The 13,470-nt window shown below is 52.0% G+C and overlaps 1 long non-coding RNA gene across 2 annotated transcripts; it reads right to left on the bottom strand.

Annotated features, from left to right (window-relative positions):
- Nucleotides 1-4,447: 4,447 nt before the first annotated feature.
- Nucleotides 4,448-6,499, bottom strand: LOC123382017. Of its 2 annotated transcripts, none has more exons than XR_006589766.1 (3): nucleotides 6,380-6,499; nucleotides 5,567-5,749; nucleotides 4,448-4,585 (listed from the first exon to the last, which is right to left on the bottom strand). It is a non-coding gene; the product is annotated as an uncharacterized LOC123382017 (long non-coding RNA). The 2 variants fall into 2 exon arrangements; XR_006589765.1 differs by having other exon boundaries at nucleotides 5,567-5,862; nucleotides 6,380-6,451.
- Between the last annotated feature and the right edge of the window lie 6,971 nt (nucleotides 6,500-13,470).

Below are 13,470 nucleotides of genomic sequence, written 5' to 3'. Positions count from 1 at the left end.
ATTTGGGCTTTTAAAAATTCCACACGTAAGTGATATCATAGTCTGTCTTTCTCTGACTCATTTAACTTAGGATAATGTCCTCAAATGCCATCCATGTTGCCACAAGATTTCCTTCTTTTTTATGGCTGAGTAATGTTCCATTGTGTACATATACTACATCTCCTTTATCCATTCACCCATTGGTGGACACTTACATCGTTTCCATGTCTTGGCTTACTGTGAATAATGCTTCAGTGACCATGGGAGTACAAATATCTCTTCAAGATTCTGACTTCATTTTCTTTGGCTATATACCCACAAGTGGGATTGCTGGATCGTAGGGTGGTCTTACTCTTAATTTTGTGAGAAACCTCCCTACTGGTTTCCATAATGGCCGCACCGATTCATACTCCCACCAACAGTGTACAAAGGTTCCCTTTTCTACACATCCTTGCCAGCATTTGTTTTGTCTTGTCTTTCCCCACCACCCCAGCTTTATTGATGTGTAAATGACAAAATTGTAAGGTATTTAAAGTGTGCGCGTAATGACTTGATATACATATTCATTGTGAAGGGATTTCCCCCATCAAGTTAAGTAACACATCCATCACCTCACCTAGACACTATGCTAAGTGAAGTAAGTCCAAATACTGTATGCTCTCATTCATATGTGGAATCTAAAATAAAAAGTCAAACTCTTAGAAATAAAGAGTAAAAAGGTGGTTGGCAGAGACTGGGGGGGGGGTTGCAGAAATAGAAAGAGGCTGGTAGAAGTTATAAGATCCATAAGGTCTGAGGATTTAATGTATAACATGGTGACTACAGTTGATAACACTGTGTTGTGTAATTGAAACTTGCTAACAGTAGAATTTAAATGTTTTCTCCCTCCCAACAACAACAAAAAATAAATAAAATCCCCAACAACAACAAAAAAATCCCACTTTGATCTTGGATAAGTCCTAACAAGAACCAGTCACTGGGGAGGTAAGCTAGAGCTGAGGCTGAGGCTGGTGATGGTCATGACAGTGACAGTGACGTTAGCACACGGCTACTGGACGCTTGCTTTGTGCTAGGTTCTGTTCCAAACACTTTACATGGATTATAGAATTCAACCCTCACAATATGCCCATGAGGTAAGAGCTATTATTAACCTCATTTTACAGACGAAGAAACTGAGGCGCAGAGATTATTTATTTATTTATTTATTTTTTAATGTGTATTTTTGAGAGGGCACAAGTGGGGGAGGGGTAGATAGAGGGGGCGACAGAGGATCCTTGCAAGGCAGGCTCTGTGCTGACAGCAGTGAGCCCGATGTGGGGAACTCTGAACCTCACGAACTCACGAACCTCACAAACGATGTGGGGAACTCACGAACCTCGAGATCGTGACCTGAGCCGAAGTCAGGCACTCAACTGACTGAGCCACCCCAGGAGCCCCCAGAGATTTTTTTTTGTAAGGAAATTCTCTCCATGTAGCTACATGTGTAGTGAGCACCACTTAATGTATAGTGACGTTGAATCACAATGTCCTACAGAGATGTTGAATCACTATGTCGTATGTCGTACATTTGAAACTAATGTAACATTGTGTGTCAACTATACCAAAAAAAAAAAAAAAAAAAAAAAAAAAGGAATCTGCCTACGCTCACACAGTGAATGGCAGATGAGGAGCCAGGCGTCCAATCCAAACAGCTGGGGAACTTTCCATTTCTGTGTAGGTTTACTCATTATAAACTAATAATGATACCTGCCACTTACTGGGTACTTAACATGTGCAAGATATTATACTAAGCACTTCAGATGCTGTGTTTCGCTTTAATCCTTTCCCAAAAAATCCTGTAAGGCTGGTATTATGACTCACTTTTCACAGGTGAGGAAATAGATGTTCAGAGAAAATTAACTTGCTCAAGGTCACACAGCAAGTTGGATGCAGAGCTGGGACCTGAGCCCAGCTCTGTCTGACTCCAAAGTGCATGTTCGGAACCATCACATCTCGCTGCCTCTGCTATCACAAGATCTCAGAATTGGAAGAGCTGCCTTTAGAATCTCCTTACTTGATGGGGAAGTTGTTCTGATAATCTCGGACCGAGGATCTTCCCAGCCCAGTCTGAATGCTCCCAGGGGTGGGGAGCTCACTGCCTCCTGGGGCAGCCCATCCGTGGTTGCACAGTGCTGATTGCCAGAGAACTCCTTTTTCCAACAAGCCCAGGAAGTCAGTCTTCCTGAGTCCGCAGAATGTCCCTTCCAGAACTGCTGTATCTCCCCTCTTCACAACAGACTGTGTGTTCCTCTAGATTCGGGGTCAAATCTCCTGTGCCAGAGAGGGGTTGACTGGCCTAAGATTATACAGTGGGGGTGGGGAGCCAGGAAGTAGCTGGCACCCTGGGAAGAGATGTTCTGGGTCTTTCATCTTGAGTGGTTTCTGATCTGTCTGGCTGAGTGATTGCCTAGAGCCACTCCTTTTTAACATTCATGTAGATTCCAGGCTGGGCTATTGCAGGAGTAAATCACTCGTGCCTGACTTAGCCCCCCACCCAGTCCCAGCCCTGCAGGACAAGTAGCCCCCTGGTCTCCATGGCAACAGGGCCATCTGTTTCACACAGCATCCCAGGCCAGGAGAAGTTCATTCTGTCCCGACTCTGCTAAGTTATGGGTAATGCTGGAAAAAGTGGGAGAAAGAGGAGCCTTAGGGGATGGGGAGGAGGGCGCAGGCGGGCTATTGCAGTTCCCTGTGATTCCATTTAGAACAAGGCAGCCTATCAGAGCTGGCTCTAGACCTTAGAGGTCCACTGGCCCAATGCCCTCACTTTATGCATGGGAAACGGACTCTAGAGAGGAAAGTGGTAGTCACACAGCACATGAGCCACAGAGCTGGGTCTAGCGGGTAGCCAATAAACATTTGCTAAATGAATGAGTCATAGAATCATAAAGAGTTGGAGGCAGCCAGCAGATTATGCCAAAATTCTCATCTAGTGCATCAAAGTGTCCAGAAATTATACTCTACAACAGACGGTCATCCAAACTGCTTGGATGCTTGAATTGTGCTCAATCACTATCTTAACCGTTTCCATTACTGGACACTTTGAATATAGAAAGGTTCTTCTACACACCGAGGGAAAGCCTGACTGCCTGTAAATTTACCCATCGGATGCGATTCTGTCTGTTTGGAGCCACGGAGATTCCAGCCTTTCATGGGTATTGTCTTGTTCGACCAGCTTTGGGGGAAGTCTGAGAAGAGGTGATTCCCCATCTTATAAGGGCCTCTGGGGTGAAGTAATTGACCAGAGGTCCAGAACTAGTTAAGAGCCCAGGTGTCCTGGCCCTTGAGTGGGGGCAGTTGTATTTTATCCCTTCTGAGTGCTGCCCATTCTCTTCCCAGCTAGAGAGACTCTGTTCTACAACTTGCGGGTAGCTTGCTCCTCCACATAGTTCCCTTGTCCTTTCTCAAAGCCCCCGTAGTTACCTTGTAACTAGGGTTACTTGGGGAAGGGTTTGGGGGAGGGTTGGGCTGCCAGGTACAGTTCCAAAAAGGTGGTCACCTTGGCAGACAAGGACAGAGGAATGAGTGTGTGGGGCAGGAGGCTGAGTCAGAGCTGGAAAGGGGGCAGCAGAAGGTGATTTGGGGACACCATCTTATTTTTTTCCTTCCCATCCATCTTAAATTCTGCCCTTACCACAATCAGGCTAAGAAGCTCAGATAGGTAAGGGACCATCCTTCCTGGGTCTCAGAGTGAGCTGAATGCCTGGGGGGAGTGGGGTGGGGGGGGATTGACTCCTGGATTCCCTCTGCCTGGACTGGGAACTTGCTTTCCACCACAGGGGGCAGTGGTTCAGCCAATCAGCGCAGGCATGCAAATGAGTGAATCCAGTAGCCTTTTCCCTGGCCATTCATCAGCCGAGTCACACTCCCAGCTCTGTGATTGGTCCATCAGAAGACTGAGCTTGGGCAGTCAGGCTCAGTTATTTCCTTTAATACCTGGGCCAGGGGGTAGGGGAGGGAACCCAAGAGTAGATCATTAGAACACGCAAGTACACACACACACACACACACACACACACACACACACAATTTCGTTTTACTTTGCAATGCATTATATCAAAATTTTATATCACGTTTGACTTCAAATAATGTAATATTAGTTGACTTTTGTTAGATGGTGTGGGGGATTGGGAGAGGGTTCAGAAGCGCAGACAGGAACAAACATGGGATGGGTATGGTAGCTCTCTCTCGCCCGCCCCACCTCCCCCCCGGCCCCCCCCCCCCAGTTACACTTCCCCTCATTATAGGCTGACTCCTGTTTGATTGGTGTCAGACCCCTCTCCGTTGCCCCCTCCCTCAGATGTGTTCATGGAGACCGTTCCAACATTTAGCACCAAGGCCTCGGGTGTGCCCTGAGTGGGGCTCTGTGTGCACAGACCAGACATGAAGATGGATTGTTCCCCGCAATAAATATCGACTGATTCATAAATCTGGTTGCCAGATTCAATCAAAATCTCTGCCTGCATAATCCAGGAGCCGTAAGACGCCAGCTAATTTTGTGCTGGGCCGGGCCGATTCCCAGCGGAAGATGTTGTATAAAAGGCAGTGTCTCTTAGCTCCATGCAACCTGGCGGGGGTTGGGGAGAACAAATTTTCTGGTGAGGACAGAGTGAGCCAAGGGGCAGAAGGTTCCATAGGGCAGAAGTGCCACCTCTCCTCCCTCACGATCCCCTGGCCTCCTCAATTTGAACCTGTCTCTACAGCAACCACCATCAGGCTGAACCTAGGGAACGCTGAACATCTGGACAAAAAGCAGAACCAGCCAGCCCATCACCCAGATGCTTCTAAATACCTAGAGCTTTGTACAGGAAAAAAAAAAAGAAACGAAAAAAGAAAAGAAAGACAGAAACCTTGACAATGATGATTTGTCACGTTTCATCCAGATGTTGGGTGTCAGATAAATACAGTCGTGGGGCCCTTAATCACACTTTCCTAGAACCCCCTCTTGTTGACTTGGGGTCCCACAGCCCCGTGAGGAATTTAATAGGAGAATGCAGCTGCTCTTGCTGGCACATCCCTTTTGGGTGCTTTGGGGAGGTTTCTTCTAATACCGTGGCCAGCCATGTGGCTGGCGTGGCTGGGGTTGTTTGAGGGGGGAGTTAGAGGGGACCCGCCCCATCTGCTGTCCCTAATCCTTCCAGCTCTTACAACCAGTCGCCACTGACCTCCGCTCACACTCATCTCCTCATCCCCTCTGCTCTCCTTCTCTTCTGGGCTCAGGGTCAATAATCCACACTGCTCTCCCCTCCACTGCCTATTACAGGAGGGACTCCAAGAAACCAGCCCTGCCTTGCCCAACCCCAAACAAGGCCGGGTTTCCTGTGCTCCTGACAGAGGAGGGGCAGGGCTGGGAGGGCACAGAAGCTGGGCTCCATCGGGCCAGGGGCTTGGGGGAGGGCCTGAGGTAGGGAGCTGCTAAGAATGTGGGCTAGGCTGCCTGCCGGACCATCTGGGCTCTAATCTCAGCTTTGCCACCAGCTCTGCGGCCTCGGGCTCAGTTCCCTGAGCCTCAGCGGCCTCACCTGTAAGACAGGGCTAGTAACAGTACCTGCCTCACAGGACTGTTGTGGGGTGAAATCAGTCCATGCACCTAGGAGCTGGAGCGGTGGCTGGAACAGAACGTGCACTCCAGTGCTGGTGGAGATTTCCACCCTGGGCTGGATCCTTGGCATCCCACCACCAAGTATATGGAGCACCCAGAGTGTGCAGGCCACCGGTTGGTGCACAAAGGCTGCAAAAATCAGTCAGAGAGAGTCCCTGTCATGCTCCTCCACGATGTCCACAACAAATACAGACAAGGCGCAGTGGGCAAATGTTCCAACTGTTTGGAGAATCAGGAAAGGTCTAATGGACAGAGAGAGAGGATGGCCTTTGGCTGGGTCACCGGGGGATGAGTAGTTATCACTGGGATGGGAGGGCACTCCGGGAGGGGACACTAGGGTGAGCAAAGGTGCAGAGGTGGGAAAGCACAGTGTTTAGAGAACAGAGGACGAGAAGGGGACGGGAAAGGGAGTCGAAGCTGGGAAAGGGAAGGTGGTGCTAAATCATGGAGGGCCTTGATTATTCTGTGAGGGATTGTGCCTGATCCCGTAGGCAGTGGGGAGCCATTGAAGGATCGGTAGGAGGGGTAATCCAAGCTGTGCTGTGATGTGGTCTCCCTGGTGGAGGTGTGACAGTGGGAGGGGAGGGGGTGACGCTGCAGAGGTGGTGGGGTCTCCTCGGCCTGCGCGAGGCCACGTGGAATAGAGTGGACAGTGATGCCACATAAAGCCAAGTGCGGGTTCCAGAGAGCTGGCACACATCATCAGGAGGAGGGTCTGGGCAATGGGGCGGGACGCACCCTGTCTCTCTTGGCACTTACTCATTTTCCCTCTTAGGAAGGGGAGCAGCGGCCTCCCTCAGGAAGTAGATGGCGGAATTTGGAACAAAACCCGCACGAATCCACAGAATGCTAGAGCTGGAGACCGTTGGAGAGATCACCTGGTCTCTTTATGTCTTTATGACCTCCTCCCTTTATGTCACAGATGCCAGAATGAGGTCTGCAGGGGTGGAGAGCCATCCCATGGTCACCTTACTGGTCAGGGGCAGAGAGGGAGGAGACCCCCGCCCCCCACTGCTCCCGCCCCAGCCCAGCCACTTCAATCCACTTAAAACTGAGTCAGTCCCTCACAGGTGTGCGGGAGCCCCCCAGGGACCAGTTAGGCACACGGGAGGGCAAGGTGAGAGGCACGCGGGCTCCCCTCAAAGAGCCCGCGCTGCAGCGGGAGAAAGAGAGCTCAGTGCATCCAAGTCCACACATGTGATCCGTGTGGCAAGAATCCCAACAGCATGAGGTGTCGCGTTCCAGCAACTGCGAGATATTCTAGGCAACTCTAGCTCTCCGGCTCACCCCCTCTGGTTTCCCGTCAGTCTGTGGCTGCCTGTTGACTCTGAATATCTTTTTCTAAATTTTCCCCTCTCATTCCCTCCCTCTTCCCCGCCCCTTCGGTGCCGGTCTGGACCCTCCTGATTGAACAGAAGCACGGAAGCCTATGCTGTCATGGGGAGAAAAGTGTGGCTATAATTACCGTGATAATTGGGACCACCCAGTGGAATTTCCTGCCTGGCCTGGCCTGGCTCCCACTGCCCTCGCTCACGCACACTTGTTTTCACAGTTGGGTGGTTCTTCCAGGTGCCTGGATGTGACATCTTCTTGTCACTTCCAAACACCAACCCAGACTGTGGCCCAGGTGGTGCTGGTTCCCACCTTCAGAAGGTTAAAGACCTCATTCAGGGACGGTGCCCATGTGTGCCAGGAGGCATTAGACACTCTGGAGATAAAGCAAGATGGACCAAAGTCCCTGTGCTCACAGAGCTTCTGTGGGACAGAGGGACAAACACATGCATACATTAGGATGAAACACATTACATTAGATGGCTGGAGGTATTAAGGAGAAAGGACAAGAAAGTGGGTTTGGACCACGGTGGGGTTGACTTGCAACTTTAGATGGTGCTGCCGGGGGCGGCGCTCTCTGAGAGGATGATACTCCAGTCAAGACCAGAAGAAAGTGAGCCAACCATGTGATGTCGGAAGGTCGTGCGGGCAGAGGGACCCACAATTGCAAAGGGCCAGAGGCAGGAATGAGCCCGTGGTGTTTGAGGAACGGAGAGGGGGCCCATGCGGCTGGGGAAGGGTAAGCAGCAGGGACAGAAGTAGGACGTGAGGTCAGCAAGGTCACAGGGTCTGGGTCATCCAGGTCCCTGGCGGCCAGGGCAGGACTGCAGGCTTTTACTCTGGCTGAGCTCCAGTCCCATGGGGAGTGCTCCTAAGACCCAAGCTCTGAAGGAGAGCAGCGTTATTGCTCTACCATCAAGAGTCTTCTCCTCCTCCTCCTCCCTCTCCTCCTCCACCCGTCCAGGACTTTATGGGATGGGGGTGGGTCCTTCCACGGTCCTGGCACAGAGCGTTTCCATCCAGTCTACACGGGTGCCACTTGGCCCAGGGCTCTGGGGGTGTCCAGGTGCCTCAGTCTCGGAACGGCCAGGCTGTCCACACAGGCAGGGCAGGCCTCTGCAGGGAAAGAAGAAAGACCAGATCCCAGGCGAACGCATGATCTGCCTGTGCTGCTGGCCGGGTTCCCCGCACCCCGCCCCCGCCTGGTCCAAGTCTGCTGACTTGTTCCGACCTAGCACTTGTGACTGACAGCGTTGTTTTTTAGTGGATGAAAAGATCCCCCAGCCCTACCTCAACCCTCTCCACCTGGCTCCCTCCCAGCTTGTGGGATTTTCAAACACTGAATCTGAGGGTAGTATTAGGAAGAGCGTGGGCTCTGGGGCCAGACGGCTTGCAATCCTAGATCCACCATATGCCTGGCTGCGTGATCTAGAGCAAGTTGCTGAGTTCCTCTGAGCCTCAGCTTCCTCATCTGTAGAGTGAGCATAGTGGAATGGAGCCCGTCTCCCGGGTTGTGGGAGGGCTGGATGTGATGATGCGTGCAAAGGGCCTGGCACATAGCAAGCCCTCAGCAAACCGTGGCTTCTGTTACGGCAGCAGCCAGAACAAGGGCAGATGCTGGGATCCTGACTTCGCTGGGGGTGCCAGGGGGACAGAGGCACCTGAGCCACTATTTGTCAGTGCCCATGGCCCTGCTTGGGGCCCAAGGGGCTCTGGAGGTGGCTGTGGTTCTAGCACTATGGGTCACTTAGGGACACACCCTGTGTGTGGCTTCTGCCTTCTCTCATGTGACGCTAGCTGGTCCAGTTACCCCCTGTTTTTCTCTTCAAGTGCATAGTTTCTGCAAGTTATAAAAAAATGGCCATCTGCAGCAGAGAGAGGAGAGAGAAATCCAGACGAGGGGCCTCTGGAAACCTGGGCTCTCACCCTACCTGTGCTATGTGGCCTTGGACAGGTCACCTCTCTTCCCTGGGTCTGAGCAATCATTTCTGTAAAAGCTCCAGGTTGGCCCAGGGGATCAGGGGTCCCTCTGGCTGGGAAAAATCTATTCTGAGGATCAAAAAAAAAAAAAAAATCAAACCCAAGTTCTGGTGCCAAAGTTGAAAGCCTCTCATCTGTGAAACGCGGGTTTAAATTACCCTGTGTTTAAAAAAGAAGAAAGAGGGAAAAAATTAACGGGGCTTAGAATGGAAAGTCCAAGTGCAAAACCTGCTCTGCAGGCAGAGGGTGGGTGGGGGCGGGGCAGGATTATTATCTTCAGCATCTGAGCTTTTGGAGCAGGGGCTCCTGGGTGGCTCAGTCTGTTAAGTGTCTGACTTTGGCTCCAGTCATGATCTTGTGGTTTGTGGGTTCGAGCCCTGCATCGGGCTCTGTGCCGACAGCACGGAGCCTGCTTTGGATTCTGCGTCTCCCTCTCTCTCTGCCCCTCCCCTGCTCATGCTCTGTCTCTCTCTCTCAAAAATAAATACACATTTAAAAAAAGTTTTTCAGGGGTGGGGAGGGGTGGAGAAGTTCCAGATGAGGCCTTAGAAGGGCAGACGGTGTGCCCCAGAATGGGAAACTGGGGAAGGTGTGGGGGACAGCTGGGGGAATCTGACCACAGAGGTCTGGTCAGAGGGCGGAGATGACCTGGAGGCTGGGCTGGTGAGAAATGTGCTCAGTGTAGAGAATGGGTGAGTTTTGCTGAAGAAAACCCTGGCAATGGCCTTTCCCAGTGAGCTAGTCTCACAGGCCTGATGGGGTCTTCAGAACTTGCATTTGCTTCCCCCTATTCAGTTTGCTTGAACATCAGCGCTGGGTCCTGGGGTCCGGGTGAGGACTGGCATGAAGGATGTTGTGCCCCGTGCAAACTGGGGCCAGGCAGGACCCATTCAGTGTGGGGGGGGGGGGGGGCGGGCCTGGGCAGGCCACGGTGCAAGGATGGCGTATGGGGCCATCTCAAGGTGTTTGGGGGCCAAGGGCTGTTAACAGATTGGAACACTGGAGAATTCACAGAAGTTGGTGTGGACCACAAAGGACGAGATTTGTGGGCAGTGCTCCAGGTGGAGGTGTGGCATGAGTGAAGGCTCAGAGGCGGGCGAGTATAGTCTGTTTGAGGAACAGGAAGTGGCCCAATGTCAACCACTGCTTCTAGGCCCCTTGCTCAGTTTAGAGACCGGGGACCCCCAGACAGGACAGTCTTCTGTGCAAGGAACTCCCGCACTTGCCAGCACAGCTGATTGGATCAGGTGGACTCCTGCCCTATGCTGAGCCAATCAGAGCCCTGTTCCTGGGAACTGGGAACTTGGACTCTGAGAACTAGTCAGATGGATGGCGGGAAAGCTCATCGTGGAAGCGGGAATTGGAGGCAAAGTAAAGCCACCTGCCAGCATGGGGTTATAGGGCCGTGAGTAAGCAGAGAAAGCAGGCCTACAACGGAGGGCAGGAGTAGGGGGCAGAGAGCAGAGACAAGCCGGATAGATACCCTGGAGACCCCATAGGAGGTATCCTGTTGCGTTTCCATGGAACTCCCCTGAGGTAGTACCAGTGGGTTTATGTTCCTGGCCACCAGCGACCCCTGGGCCAGGACCCCTGGCTTGTTACAGGATGGAACAGGTGTGCTGGGGAGGGACCGGTGCCTGAGGCATTTGGGGCCAGTTTGGGCAGGCTTCCAGATCCCTTGTAACTTTGTAGGTAGTATGTGGAAGGGTGGGGGGTGGGGTGGGCTCACTGATGTTTTCAAGTGCCCTGGAAGCCCAAATGTAGTGGAAGAGAAGGGGATGGATCCCGAAGTTAAGGCCCTGAGTGTCTCCAGACAGGGAGCCTCAAGGGCAGGAGGCAGCTCAGAGAGCCTTGCTGGGTGCTCCTTGCAAGGCCTGGGCCCAGATCCCCAGTGGATGAAGGAGGCACCTTCTGCCAGATTCCCTGGCGTGCTCCCCCTCCCCAGTAATGGCAGTCTTGAGTAACCTGCCCCCAGACCCACACACCCAGCATCCACCGGCCATCCATAGGTTCACCCCTGCCTGGCCCAGCCCACATAAACAAGACCTTTTTATTTTTTTTTTTTAATTTTTTTTTTTCAACGTTAATTTATTTTTGGGACAGAGAGAGACAGAGCATGAGCGGGGGAGGGGCAGAGAGAGAGGGAGACACAGAATCGGAAACAGGCTCCAGGCTCCAAGCCATCAGCCCAGAGCCTGACGCGGGGCTCGAACTCACGGACCGCGAGATCGTGACCTGGCTGAAGTCGGACGCTTAACCGACTGCGCCACCCAGGCGCCCCGCAACAAGACCCTTTTAAATACATGGCTTACAATCCTTCTGTAGCATTCCATTAACATCAAATCCACACTCCACACCACAGCTCACAAAACCTTTTCTGATCTGGCCTCTGCTTTCTTTCTGGCCTCCCCCTCTCCCCCGCACCCCCCCCCCCCCCACCACTCACACACCAGGCTTTTGTCTGGCTTTCAAACACAGTAAGCTCATTCCCACCTCAGGGCCTTTGCACAGGCTGTACTTTCTGCCTGGAACAATCTTGCCCTTAGTGTCACATGACCAGCTCCTCATAAAGTTGCCACAAAACACTACCTTCTTGGAGAAGTCTTCCCTAGTGATGCTCTCTCACTCTCTTTTTTTTTTTTTTTTTTTACAGCGTGTATTATTATTTAAAATTACCAATTGCTGATTTAGTCACTTATGAACCACCTCTCCCTTTGGAACGTAGGTTCCTCGAGGGAGGGGCCTTACTTTGTTTGCCAGCCTGCATTCCCTAGTAGCTACATGAGAAACAGCACACAAGGCCTTAGTGAACATCTGTCGAAGGAATGAATCTTTCCACGTACATGTGTATACATAGGTGTTCATTTAACTAAAGTGGGAACATACTGGAGGGATTTTTTTTTTCACCCAGCCCCACGATAGGGCCATTTTCTACCTTCAGTGTCACTGTTGGTTTACTTGTCTGTCACCCGCCAGGGGGAGGGGTCTGTCTTTTGATGGCTCTCCTCCTGCCACAGGCTGGCTCTGTGGCCCCAGGCAAGTTCTCTGGGAGCTTCTGTTGTCTCAGCTGGGATTTGAATGGCTCCTGCTTTCAGGCCGAGGACAGTGAGTGACGTGTGTGTCCCAGGCCCGGCCCAGCTGGCTCAGGATACGCTCCACAAACGAGGGGTTTAGCTGGATCCCCGGCACCAGATTCTGGCTATAAACACAGAGGGCGGCCTTGCCCCTCTGCCCCCTTGCAGCCTTGGTGTCTGAGGCTTCAAGATGTGGTGGCCTCTGGCCTCCCACCTCGGTCCCCTGTAGGGTGACAGGAAGGGAAACTGAGGCCCCAGGTGGAAGAGAAAGGCTGCCCCAGAGGAGACCACACAGCCCTCAGCAGTCAGCATGGCCCACTCTCCAGCATCTGCCCCTCCTCTGGGAAAGCAAAGAACAAAAACAAACCTTGCTGTCATCAAGCAATTAAGTGGAAATCAAATAATCCCAAGAACAGAAAAGCCAATTAATAAAGGAGCAGTGAAAACTAACAGAACCACGGGGGCTGTGGAGGAAACACTACGCAAACACCCACGGAGCGGAAGCCGGAGACTGTGAGGAGAGGGCTGGGCGCTGGGCTGCTGGCCCTGTGGAGGGGGGTGGGGGGGCCCCGTCTGAAGATATCCCGCCATGAGGGATCCCCTTGGGCCCAGCCCAGCTCAAGGGAGCTGCCAGGCTCACTTGAGGAGACACGGTTTCTTGCACTGGAGGTTAGAGATTTAAGTTTATTAAACCTCTGTTATATGTCAGACCCTGTGCAAGGTGTTTTTACACATTAATTCCCAAAAAGTTACTACCCTCCACTTGGCCATCGCCCATGGCTCACCAGGCCCTACCTACTGTGGCCCCCATGGCCTCTCCAAAGTCCCCACCTACAACTTGCTTCCTTTTACCATCCTAGCTTCTCTGATGCTCCTCAAGCACTATAGGCACACTGCTGCCTCAGGGCCTTTGCACTTACTGTTTCTGCCCGCCTGGAACACGCTTCCCCTTGACATTCACAGGCCTTGATCAACTCACTCCATTTTGCTCAAATGTCACCTCATCCAAGAGGGCTTTCTTGACCACTTTTCCTAATGGAGCACCCGACCCCACCCTTCAGTCCTCATTCCCTTTCCCTGCTAATTTTCCTCCATAACAATTATTCCCACCACCTGACATCTCGTATGCTGATTTGGTTCTTTTCCATCTCCGTCCTACTAGAACATATGTCCATGAGAGGAAGAGCCCTTGCTTTATCCCAAGCACTTAGACCAGCATATAGTCAGGTATTCCACACATAGTTGTTGAATGAATGACACAGGGAAGCACAGAGAGGTTAAGTTACTTGCCTGGGGTCACCCCAGCATTAAGCGGCAGACCTCTTCACCCCCTAACCCAGAACCTTTTACCCTCATTACACTGCTTCCCAGGCTTCTGTGGCTCCTGGCCTAATGCAGGCAGACAGTGGTCTCCCAAAGATGTCCAGGGTTCACATCCTAACCTCCGGAGCTTTGAGTGTGTTG

Source organism: Felis catus, chromosome E1, assembly GCF_018350175.1.
Source record: "Felis catus isolate Fca126 chromosome E1, F.catus_Fca126_mat1.0, whole genome shotgun sequence".
Taxonomy (NCBI): Eukaryota; Metazoa; Chordata; class Mammalia; order Carnivora; family Felidae; genus Felis; species Felis catus.
Note: the sequence above shows the minus strand (reverse complement) of the source record. Positions and strands in the feature narration are given on the sequence as shown.